The 13,702-nt window shown below is 37.8% G+C and overlaps 1 pseudogene; it reads left to right on the forward strand.

Moving 5' to 3' along the window:
- The first annotated feature begins 9,573 nt into the window (after positions 1-9,573).
- Positions 9,574-12,096, forward strand: LOC118706726 (annotated as a pseudogene).
- The last annotated feature ends 1,606 nt before the right edge of the window (positions 12,097-13,702 follow it).

The raw sequence follows: 13,702 nt of genomic DNA on the forward strand, positions 1-13,702 counted from the left end.
GTTCTCATATGTTGACTTATGTGCTCTCTTCATTTTGAACAGGAAGTATATGTAATATATTAAAAGTGAACTAATTATATTTCTTACATCACTGTAGTTTGAAAATGTTTTTCTTCTATCTCAAGATTTGCTTTTTAAAAAAATCATCTATCGGGTTTTGTGTACATTTTTCTTTTCCTGTGACTTTAGCATTATAAATAGGAGGCTAATGGAATCAATCAGATATCCCCAGAAATATAATATATGATCCACTCATTTTTAGATGCTTGAGTCTATTCAAAACTGCATTCTGGTGTGTTTTGAAGAACAGTTATCTGAATAAACAATCACAATAGAGGTATGCTATCCCAAGTGTGTATTGTATTAAAGAATACATCATACAGCAGTGATAAAGAAACCAGTGGAGGATAAAAAATCCTAAAGTAAATATCAGTGTAACATGTGGGATGTAACCTGTGGGATGTAATAGTAAGATCATACTTGAAAATTTGATGAAACTAAAGTATAATATATGGATTGGGACATTTTGAAGAAATTACCTATTTGCGGTACAATTTAGAATATCATTTATAGGCCGCTTTCTTTTGTATGTAGTAATGCTTAAATTAAAGCAATAGAAAACACGTATAACCATTTAACATTTATTTAATGCAAACATTAACCATTTTTTAAATTTCCAAGTTTTAAGATAATTTTATGATTTTTGAATGTTTCATTATATGTGTTATATACACAGACCTACAATAATATATGTCTGCATGCAGGTATGTATTCATATGCAGGTACATGTGTGTTTTCCTTTGTGTAAATGTATTTATTCTCAGTGCCAAAAACTACTTTAAAAATTTATGAATGAATAAAATGTGCCAAAGCCCATCATTTCCATAGTTCTTGCATCTGTACAGAGTAAAGCAGAATAAATCAAGAGAATTGCTTAATTTTGAAATAAGTAAGCCAATTATTACACAGTTAAAATTACTTCTCCCTGGATATTCCACTGACAGTCTCTGCTCAGCTGTTAATATCATACTGAAATTTGTACAAGAAATAAGATCTAATCACTTGCCTCAATTTATTTCCTGGGCCTTCCTCCTGGAGTAGGAGAAAAATGAATATTAGTTTTCTTAATAAATCCTTCCTTATTAAGCTTAAATTCAGAATGAAATTTGGGGTAACTAATATAAGCTGTCTATGTAGACCTGCTCACAATTTCAGGCTAAAACATTAGTAGTACTTAGTAGTACACAGAAATTCAGCTATCTTGCATTTTAAGAGAGAAAGGAAGGGCAACAGCCAGGGTCCCTAAGGCGCTGGCCGGAGCCCCGCTGGGCAGCTGGTGTTGAGGCCAGCCCAGCACCGCCCGCGATTTGCATACCCATGGTGCACCGCGAAATCAGAAATCAGTTCCCACGCAGGAATCCCAGCCCCACGGAAATATGCCCACTGCCGCTGGGCACAGCGCCCGGGAGGAAGGCAGGGTCTCTACCGATGCCAGGACGGAGTGTGGACTGCGCGGGCACTCAGCAACCATCACTGCACTGAGGGTCCCTTGCTCCTTTAGAGACCTGGGCGGCCTTCCCAGGACATGCTCTTTGTCTGCCCAGGACAAGCTGGGAATTCTTACCTAATTTTTGGAAGCCTCATCTTCATGAGGCTGCTTTGCAGTTCAAAGACAGAAAGTGGCCTTCTGCCATGCTTTACCTTCAGTTGCTTTACCTCCAGTTGCTCCTCCAGACCCACTGGTCCCTCCTCACACTCTGCACTTATGACTGCCATTGGTCCCTCCCCATGCTCTGCACTACTGGCCGCCATTGGTCTCTCTTGATGCCCTTGCTGGTCACCCATTGGTCCCTACATTGATCCCTACATTGGTTCCACCATTGGTCCCTCCTGACGCTCTGATTGGTTGTCATTGGTCCCTCCCCACGCTCTGCACTACTGGCCGCCATTGGTCTCTCTTGATGCCCTTGCTGGTCACCCATTGGTCCCTACATTGATCCCTACATTGGTTCCACCATTGGTCCCTCCTGACGCTCTGATTGGTTGTCATTGGTCCCTCCCCATGCTCTGCACTACTGGCCGCCATTGGTCTCTCTTGATGCCCTTTCTGGTCACCCATTGGTCCCTACATTGATCCCTACATTGGTTCCACCATTGGTCTCTCCTGACGCTCTGACTGGTCACCATTGGTCCCTCCATCGATCGCTCCATTGGTCCCTCTATTGACACTGATTCCGCCCTTAGTCCCTCCCCTCACTGTGCACTGCTAGCCACCATTGGTCCCTCCTCACGCTCTGCACTGCTGGCTGCCATTGGCCCCTCCATTGGTCCCGCCTCACGCTCCTCACTGCTGGCCCATCACCCACCGCTGTCCTGCACTGACCACCCCTCCACCGCCACCTTTCCCCAGGACCCAGGACAGCTCCTTCCTCCCGCAGGCCTCATACACACTTATGGAGACCTACACTTTCCATCCTGGATAAAACAGTCCCACTCCCACCACATTGAAATGGATTTTTTTGGGGAGGAGGCAGGTTTAGGGAATGTTTTAAATTAAGGGGGTCCATGGGAAAAGCACAAGCTTCAAAACTGCAAAAGGTTGCATTTCCATAAGACAGGGAAGTTGGCAGAGGCAGCAGTTGCATTTCCACAAGACAAGGGAACTGGGGGTAGCCAAAGGTCTACAAAATAAATGAGGGTTTCACAAGCCCCATGTGAGTTTGACCTTTGAGCTTAGGCATTGCTCTAGTGACCAATCAAAGGGGAATAGTGGTCAATCAGAGGGGATATTGAGGCACAAAACTGCAGCCTTTATAAACCGGGAGAAAGGAACTCAGTGGGACTCTTTCCCTCTCCCCATGTGGGAGTCTGTTCTTCTTCAATAAATTTCTACCTTTGCTACATCACCTCTAGTCCATGGTTTCAGTCTTTGACTCCACTAGACAAGAACCCGGAGAACCATCCTCCTCAGGGGAACACTGCGCGTTTTCAGTCCAAAAAATCTCGTATCAATCATCTGCTTAGGTAAAGCTGCATGGTTTACGTAGTATCAGTCACTAAAGTTACTTAAGTAAGAGCTGCTGTTGGGATTTCCCAAATTTATATAAACTCTTTTGGCTGTAATTTGCAATTGCAAAGCTCAGAAAGAAAAGTTTTAGTCTCTCAATAATTCAAGTCCAAGTGTAGATGAAAGGGGCCACATGCTAATCTGCAAGCTCAGGGAAGGCCTGCATGGCAGTCTTGTAGACTCAGAGACCTAAAGTCACCACAAAGGATGGTCTGAAAATTAAACTTTAGCTTAAAGCAGTTATGGCGGGCAGTTACATCCTAGGCCGGTATCTTCATTGACAAGGTCACCCTTTACCTTAACTGAGCCTATCTGTCTTTTTGCTTCTATAATAACACACCCTTGAAATGTCTGGGTAACTTATAACTTCCCTTTTTCTTGATCCCTTGGGGCACAGCCTAATATGCTGGATGCCAGGACAGATACCACATATTACTGTATTATCATGTTATTGTTTCTGCATCCACCTAGGTATGTGTCTATCATTTTACTTTTTATCCAATCCCAGGGGTTTCCCCTGCTTTGCTTTCTCCTGCCTCTCTAGTCTATCACCAGTGGATTTCATGTAACCCACCCAAGTCCCTTTCCTTTGATTGCAATGTATAAATACAGATGTAATCTGCCATTCTCCGGAGCATTAGCTCAATTCATTGAGGTTCTGCTTCCTGGCATATGTCCACAGTTTAGCTCAAATAAACTCACAAAAATTATTTACAGGTTTCAATGTTTTTTTATGTTAACAAAAGGATGAGATAAAAATGAAACATTAGTTTGGTGGGTTGTAGCCAGATATTTAATAAACAAAATGAAAAAATTAAGATTCAAAATTAAATTTTGAAATCAGTTAACTTAATTAGATTCTAATACATTCAACTATGTATTAGAGATTATAATGAAGCACCATTTCCCCCTAAAATCACCTTCATTTTTATCCAGAAACCAAATTAGAGCCACCTTATTTGCTCCATTAAATTCAGCTTCAATTTGGCCTGATTATTTACATGAACACAAAAAGAGTAGCAATTGATCACACAGGCTCTCTGAAATCTACTTTGCTGGAATCTCATAAGGCACCTCTGAATTGTACTTTAGACCCTCAGAGTCTGAACAAATTTACAGAGATGTTATGTAGTGGCTATTGTGCTGCTTGTGGGTTGAGTTCCAAGGGACTGTCACCTCCAGAGTCATCTTTAATACTCTTAAATGTCTCAGCTTCTCTCCCCAGATGTCTAATACAACAGTGAAGACCCAGAGTGTGAGGGAACCAACCCGTAGTGTGTGTTTCTGGACATGTCAATTATTTAATTACAGTTGAGTTGTAATTTCATTAAATCTGTATATTGTTTTGGGTAATATGCCAATTCTTCCAAAATATGAATATTAATATCTTTTGATTTTTTGTGTCTTTTTCAATCTCTTTTAATAATCTTTGTAGTTTTAAGTGCTTAGGTCCTTCACATTCTATGTTAAGTTTATTCCTAGATATTTTAAATATTTTTCTAAATAGTGGTTTAAGAAAAAAAAATGCTTACTTATTTATTTATTTTACTTTTCTTTTTAGCATTCTTTAGGTGAAATAATTGGATAGGAAATATTTCAAAAAAATAATATGTGTTATTACTGGAGTATAAGAAATGCGATGTGAATACATGTATGATGCAGAGAAAAAATGAACTAAAATGATAATATTTTCTCCAATTGCAATAAAATAAAATGAAAAGGAAAGAAGACAAAGATTAAGAATGTGAGCACTGGGTTAAAGGAGAACACCCTAAACCTATATAATTTTATTAACTAACATCACCCCAATAAATCCAATTAAAAAAGAAAAAATAATAATCACCCATAAAAGCTAAAATTCAAAAGATCTAGAAATTACATTGAGAAACTGAATGTAAAATTATAAGCCATTTTTGTAATACTTCCTCATGCCCATAATGCTAATACATGTGTTATTGAAAAGATATTAAAAATTCTCATCATTATCTAAAGAAAAAGAACGAACTTGTTCATGAATATAAATGTACTTATTTCTTGCGCTGTCCTAAATTTTACTTCCTCCTACCAGCAAGCATCTATAGATTTTACCTTGCTGAAAGTCACTAAAAATCAATATAATACAAAGCTGTTTTCTTACGAGTGAAATTTAACCTTCAAATGCTTCTTCAGCAGTAGAAGTATTTTAGGACAGTCATAACTTTACCATTGACTTCTTTCTTGTAGTTCTTTGCATTAGTCGCCTGAGGATTTGACCTAGAAAAGATGATAGGCAGCGAAAAACCTCAAAGGAATGTGATATCATTCCAGTCTTAGGGTATTCGGATAACACCATCGCACCTAAATGTCCCAGAGCTACATAAATTTTATCATCTATAAACACAAATGATCTTGCACTTTTCACTTTGGTTTTGTTTCAATTTATAAGAAATAGCTAACCACAGAAGCTGCAGAAAGTGGTCACATATAATGTGATATTTAAGCAAATGTTTATTCATGAGCTACCCATTTCTCTGCCAGTGTTCTCCAGCTGACTCGTTGCTCAGTGTGTACTATAATAATCTCCACATGGTGCGATAGCAGGCGCTGAGCAACCAGCAATAAGGCATCTGCCATGCATTTAAAAACAAATATCAAAAATAATTCTCTAGGAAAAAATTATAGATTTTTATATAGACTAAAAAGGATTTGACTATTTGCATCGTTTACGAGACATTTTCTTAAAAGATATATAAAATACTACCATCAAATAATGGGTACACACACACACACACACACACACACACACACACACACACAGATACTCCATTAAATGTAAAGGTCCCTTGTCTTTTACATAAGAAAATTTCAACTTTTTTTTTTATCGGAACCCATAGCAAGGAATAGCGTTTAGACTATGAACCATAAAATATATTTGTGTATTTCTTTATATATCTAACTGGAGTAAAAGTTTCATGAAACTTGAAAGTGAATGCTAATATTTTTATCCTCTTCTATTCCATTCCTTTTCATTTAAAAAACCCCTCTGGTTGTGACCACTGAATTTATCTTCTAGAAATTTTTCATAACTCTTTATTTGAAAGTCACTCCTCTAAAATTATGCCACTATGGCAAATACAATATATATATATATATATATATATATATATATATATATATATATATATATATATATATATTAGATGAGTGAATGAAAAAGTGGTGATATATAAATATCCAACTAAATAAAATTAAAGTAATCCTTTAGAAATATTAATAGAAACTGTGCTAAATTTTAAAAATGTGTGCTTTTGGGTTACTATTAATTTTTGTAAATATTAGAAGGTTTGATCTAAATAGCACTTGTTCAGCTTCTGAATATCATGGTGTATATTTAAAAACATTAAAATATGGCCCTAGATAATTTGGCTCAGGGGATAGAGAGTTGGCCTGCAGACTAAAGTGTCCTAGGTTCAATTCCAGTCAGTGGCACATACCTAGGTTGCAGGCTCCTCCCCAGCCCAGGCCCTGGTCAGGGCTCTTGCAGGAGGCAACCTCTCGATGTGTTTCTCTCACATCAGTATTTCTTTCTGTCTTAGCCTCTCTTTTCCACTCTCTCTAAAATTTGATGGAAAAATATCCTCAGGTAAGGATTAAAAAACAACAACAACATCAAAGTAAGGGACAAAATTAGAAATAAAGCATTTTTGTTAATCACTCCAATCACTATGCTGATAATTATTTACTCTCTGACCTTGTAAATTAATATAGCTTTCTTCTATATAATCACAAATGTAAATGTAACATGTTCTATAAAATTATTTTAAAGTTTATTTTTGTATTCTACCACCTAAATGCTTACTCTCAGTTATTTCAATCAAATTAAGTAAGACTGAAATAAAATATTAATCCAACCAATTTATTGTCATCCCATCTTCTTCACATTTGTATATTCACTAAGTATTTTGTAAGGGACTAATTAAAAACAATTGTGTCTTCTATTAAAGTTTAATTTGGAAGAAATTCTCATAGAGAACCAGTCTAATCTGAAGGTCCTCAAACACAACCATTATCAAACAAATACAAAGAGACACCAATTGCTTTGTCCAAGAGTTTTCACTGGGAAGGTAGTCCTTGGCTGGCAGCTGGAAAGCCCCAATTGGCCCTGATTGCCGGCCAGGCCTAGGGACCCTACCTGTGCATGAATTTTGTGCACCAGACATCTATTAATACAATAAAATAATGTGGGAAAATAGATTCTATCTCTTGATGGGAGGAGATCAGAAGCCACATTAAAAAATACCAGTATATGTTAGCCCTTGTCAGGTACCTCAGTTGGTTAGAGCATCATTCTGATATGCCAAAGTTGTGGGTTTGATCTCCAGTCAGGGCATATACAAGGAATAACCTGTGGGATCCCTTAACACTACACATGTGGTTCAGGCCCCACTCAGAGTCCAGTTTCTGGAGAAGGCCGCACATTAAAATGAAGAGAGAGACTGGAAAAGTTAATTTGGGGAAATGCGGCCAGGTGGGAGTCCACCTCTCAGGGAGGACTACTCCTTTGCTCTGGCCTTTTACCATTCCTTTTATTTAGGTTCAGAGACAAAAACATCTCTTAGGTAGAAAATTCCAACAACAGAAAATCAACAAGAATTTGCATATGATCAACAAATTAAAGTTGCCTCAGCTACCACTATCTCAACTAAGAGATGGATGAGTTAATAGCTCCAACCATTCAGGGCCATCCAGGTTGGCCAGCTCTTTTTACATTTTACCACTAGTGACTCAACCTAGAGTCAATGAGTTAATAGCTCCAACCATTCAGAGCCATCAAGGTTGGCCAGCTCCCTTTACATTTTATTACCAGTGACAATGTTTGGTTTTGGTTTCCGGCAATAACCAATGAATGCATAAATATGTGGAACAGCAAATTGTTCCTCTCTTCTCCTCCTCCTCCTCCTCCTCCTCCTCCTCATCATCATCATCATCTTCCTCCTCCTCCTCTTCCTCCTCCTCTTCCTTCTTCTTCTTCTCCTCCTCCTCACCTCTTCCTTGTCCTCTTCCTCTCTCTCTCAAAATCAATAATAAAAGAAAAGTTTATAATAAGAAAAATTTTTATCCTAAAAAGTAATGGCAGTATATAGTTCCACATCACTGTATAATAGTGTTTGATTCATGACCACATTGCCAATATAAACACTGTCTTTTAATTTAAATTTAAACATTTCACACATACAGCTTATAGAAATAATTAATACAAAATAGAGCAAAATAAAAAGCAATAATACTGTCTCATCCCCACCAATAGTCCTGTTTCTGAAGGGGTGGGGGAGCCACCTTTAATTGTTTCTGGTTTCCACTTTTCTGGTGTCTTATTACATAACTCTAAAAAAATATGTTAATATCAATATTACCTAGTTCACCATTTTAAACATTACCCATTTAATTCCTGTTATTATGGGTGAGCTTTTTGATAACATATCTCTATATTTTTTCTAAGCCTCCCTACTCAAGAAAATCAAATAGCTAATATTATTTCATTTATTGTAGCCTTTATAGCTTCATATAGTACACCTGTATATCTGTTTCTAGACTCTATATTTTATAATATTAAATTTGTTATCAACCCTATTCTTTCCATTTTTCCTCCTACTTATTAGGTTCTGTCTTCTGTATTTTTACATTTGTAAATCACTAGTAATGGCAAAGAGATATTGAGTTATATTTTTTCTCTGTGTGCTAAAATTGTGACTATGGGTGAAACTCAACCAAAACTGCATTAAATATCTCATCAGTTCAAAGTCCTGTTAGAGAGGAATCATCTGCAAATACAATTTAGGACCAATACATTCCTACAGGGCTCACAGATTTCCATAAGTATCTCACATTCTCCAGTTACCATCCTGCCCACCTCTAGCCCTAATGAGGGAGGGAAAGAGTGCCTTCCATTTTTTTTTTAAGTCAATGAGGGTGGCAATGCGAGTGATCTATTCATAAAGATTGAAAATGCCTATGGGAAATGTCCTTTAGTATTTTGAAACCCATTTAGAAGTTTGTTGAAATTCAGAACTCTGAGGCTTAACTTGGGAATAAAATGTAATGTCACTAACAGAATAAAATAAAATGTCAGTTTTGGGAAGAATATTCTGTGAGCCTATGATTATGGCACTTTTGTCCTTTGCAGTTCCCTTTGCTTGCTTTGCAGAAAAGAAAGCTGCTTGACATATGTCCTCTAAAATTTATAGATTTGCTTAAATAAAAAAAAAAAAAGAGGTGATAGCTTATTTATCTGAAAGATCTCTCAGTGGGAGGTCTTGATATGGCATTTCATCAGAATTTAAAGAAAGCATAGCATAATTTATGAAAAGGTAGGCCTACCCCCACTTTGTCCCAGTCCCTTGAGATCTCTCTCCCAGAGTTTGCAAAAGAGAACCAAGAGGTTTCTATTGCATGCCAATGATATAAACATATCTTTCACCTTTCTGTAGTTTGAGCTGAATCTGTCTGATGTTAGGGCCTCTGCAGATATGGTGTCTGCACAGTTAGTGACAATCATTGTCCAGGCAAGTGTTTGGCTTCTCCTTTACCTCCCATAGCTTTGTGAAACCATATATTAAGAGAAAAAAAGTATTTTCTTTGTTCAGCCCAAGGTGCTGCCCTGCTGACCTTACTATTGATAGTACATTAAGAGGCATTGGCAGTCTAGTATTTGAAGGCAGAGGGCAGGAATATTTTGAGAAAGAGTACCTGTATAAAGCACATCACAAGTCACTTTGATGTTTCAACCAGACTATTTTATCTTAGATTGGGTAGTAGAAAAAAATTATTTGAGGCAAGTTTGAGACTAAAGCTTTAAAATGAGCAGAATTGAAATGTTAATGTAAAAGAGAGAATATTTAAGCAGCTTAAAGTGAATGTAATATTATATACTCTATCAAAGATTTGATTAAGGTACCTGGTACCCCAAAGGACAGTGAGATTCAATGTGGTATGATTGGAGACTACTTAGGAATAGTCATTGGAAAACAATGGCTTCATTTTGTGTTTATGCCTCAAAAATTTGAACAACTTGAGAGGCCCCTCAGAACTCTGGTTACATTTATATTATAATTTGTAACTGTATGTCTTCTGTGCTTTGTATACAGAACAACTCCAAAAAACTGAAATTAACCATTTATTATAAGCATAGTAAACTGTAGAGAGCCTCCAGACTCACAGGGGTCCTCAAACTTTTTAAAGTGGGGGCCAGATCACGGTCCCTCAGAGAGCTGGAGGGCCGGACTATATGAACTACTAATTCCTACTGTAACACCTTGGCTGCGCTCACTGCCCAAAAAACCTGGCGGGCCGGATCAGACTCCTCTGCGGGCTGCATGTGGCCCGCGGGCCGTAGTTTGAAGATGCCTGCTCCAGAGAATGCACATGGACATTCTTTTAATTCTTATCAGCTGAGCCCGAGGGCACTGGCAGAATCCTGTTATCAGTACTGATTTCTTGATCCAAGTGCTTGGAATGAGGAACAAATAGGACCTTGACTCTCCCAGGTCTTGATATGTTAAATCTTGTACCAAAAAATAAGGAGTTTACCCAGATTTTGATGAATAGGATCTGGGCACACCCGAAACTCCTTTTGACCTTAAACTCCCCTTTGGAAGCCAATAAATATGTTGTGTTGTCTGTGGTGAGTGTGACTGTCTCTCCATCAGAGAGATGGCACCCACCTAGCTCCCAGCTTTATGAATCTATTTCTGCCTCTTGTCTCTTTCTTTCTCTAATTTCTTAATCCCCAGCTCCTCCACTCAGGAACCTGTCGTTTTTTCCTGCGGGACGTGGAAAAAGGAGAAACACCATAGTAAACTGTTTTCATGGACATACAGTTCATCTTTTTAAATTTTTTCTCTTGTACACTTTTGAGCAGGAATGTCTACTGAGTATTATATTTCTATTTTTCATGTATTTTGGGATTTTTGCCTTATCAATGCATTGCTCTAACATCTCAAGTGTATCGTTTTCTGTGTGATTCCCCCAAAAAATACCCCTTTGGGAACTCTATGACTTCCTCTGGACTTCAGGGGCTGATACGAGGACTGACCCCCCAACCCTCAGCCTTGTGTGTCCAACTTGGCAGCAGTGTTAAGTTGCTTTTACAGAATTATCTGGTTTCCAATAAATAATAATTAAAAAAAAGATATTACTTACTGTGATTTGAGCTCAGCGTGGTGGTAGTCCTTCATTTACTGGAGTTTCCTTTAATTGTGGGGCCTATGGATATTTGTCACTTTTTCACAGGATTGACTATTTCTGATGGAGACATTCATACAATTGGATGGAAAATTGGGGAGGCAAGATGCGCTATCAGTTGTGTGGGAGGGTTTATCAAGAAGTCCTCTGTAGATCTCTTTCTCAACAGTAAGGAAAAGATGCAGAAGACTATAGAAATGAAAGAACTGATCACAAAGAAAGAGAGTGACCAGGATCTGGGGTATCAAGGTTTGGCTGTTTATCTAATTTTTGTTTTGAGCACTAAAGAAAAAGCAAGTAATTCTGGATATGACTCTGATTAAACAAGATGTTGAGTTTCATACTAATGGTACAGGACATGGTGATTTAAGGCCAATGAAGATGCAGCCATTGAAGGCAGAATATACTTACTTTTTCTGTAAGTTTGTCTTTCTTAGTAAATGAAGATGATGTCCATGTCATTTTCTTTGGTTTATATGTGGATGGGGTAATTTTCTTAAAACATTATGAAGGTCAAAATACTAGTAAAGTCATAGTAAAATTTGCTTTCTGTACTATTGTTTCAGGAGATATGAAATGTCATAGAAGTTTTATGGGTTCCAGATTTATAGAAATAATGAAAGGCTCAGAACAACAGTGGGTAGAATTTGGTGGTAGTACATTTAAGGAGGGTGACATTCCTTGGTGAGATTCATCACCAAGAGGAGTCAATGACAGACATTTTAAAAAAAATATCTCATTAAAAATCTCCCAGAAGACCATGTTCTTATTCCCCTCTTGGATTTTATATTGACTTAAAAAAACTATGACCAAATTATTAAATTTATTTAGAGGTACTGATCTAATGAAAAGATTAGTTTTTTTTAATTTTTTTTTGTTGATTTCAGAGAAAAAGGGAGAGTGAGGGGAGAGAGAGAGAGAGAGAGAGAGAGAGAGAGAGAGAGAGAGAGAGAGAGAGAGATCATTGGTGAGAGAATCATTGGTCGGCTGCCTCCAGAATGCCACCTACTGAGGACCAGCCCTGAAACCGGGGCATCTGCCCTTATTGGGAATCTAACCATGATCTCCTGGTTAATAGGTCAATGTTCAATCTCTGAGCCATATAGGCCAGGCCGGATTAGTTTTGTTTTGTTTTGTTTTTTTGTTTTTTTTGTAAAAATGAAAGAACAAGATATGCCTTTGTGATGTTCAAGACTCTAAAAGACTATAACACTGGTCTGGGTTTACATAAGACTGTTTTACGATATCATCCAGTTCTTGTCGACCCATTTTCTAGAAAACAAATGCTGAAGTTCATTGAATGTTATGAAAAGGGAAGACCAACTTCAATAGAGAAACAGAAGCATTCACACGTTTTGCAAAAATACTTTCAAGAAGGCTACTCTGGCCTGAAACTGTACATATATTTCCCATTTAATGTTACAAAAGTTAAAATACGAAAGTTCCTTGCATATTTTCCTCTTGCTGAGGATGACATTTTGCTTGCTTTCTTGTGATAAAGGAGTTGGTCTGGGAGAAACATTAGTGAAATTCAAATCAGAGGAACAGGTCTTGCAAACTGGTGGAAGATTCTTAAGGACAGAAGTAATGTTAAGACTTATTTCTGAGACCCTGAGGGGTAGCTCTGTTGATTAGAGCATCATACATACATGCCAAGGTTTTGGGTTCCATCCCTATGTGGATGGAACAACAAATCAATGTTTCTCTCTCCCTTCCTTTCTCTCTTAAAAAAATAGAAATCAATAAAAATAAAATTTAAACAGACATATCTGAGGCACAAATGCAGGAGTTTAGTATACATTTTTTTTTTCTTGTCCAGTAAGAGAATTCACAGTCATATGATAGAAATGACCTTAACCAAACCAGAGAGGGTCAGACCTGCATCACCATTTGTCCACCATCCAGAACTGAAATATCATGGCTGACATGTACCCATAAGGAACTGTTTGACATTGAAATTGGGACCCAAAAGAACTGTTGGTCCAGAAAGAAACTCACTACAGACTGATTCATTTGCCTCTCAGCATAACCATTATTGCTTGTCTCATTTTCGGTTCTTATAAGTGTATTTCTTATATCACATGATCTCACTCATCTAGGGGAAATAATGAACAACATAAACTAATGAACAAAAAGAGACCCAGAGATAAGGAAGCATCAATCAGACTGTCAAACTTCAGAGGAAAGGTAGGGGAGGATGGGGAAAGGGGGAGAGATCAACCAAAGGACTTGTATGCATGCATATAAGCCTAACCAGTGGTCATGGACAACAGGGGGATGGGGGCATAAGTGGGGAGGGGATTGGGATGGGAATGGGGGGATGAGGACAAATATGTGATACCTTAATCAATAAAGAAATAAAAAATAAACACATGAAACAAACACACACACACACACACACACACACACGACCCA

The sequence above is a fragment of the Pipistrellus kuhlii genome, unplaced genomic scaffold (genome assembly GCF_014108245.1).
Source record: "Pipistrellus kuhlii isolate mPipKuh1 unplaced genomic scaffold, mPipKuh1.p scaffold_m20_p_54, whole genome shotgun sequence".
Classification (NCBI taxonomy): Eukaryota; Metazoa; Chordata; class Mammalia; order Chiroptera; family Vespertilionidae; genus Pipistrellus; species Pipistrellus kuhlii.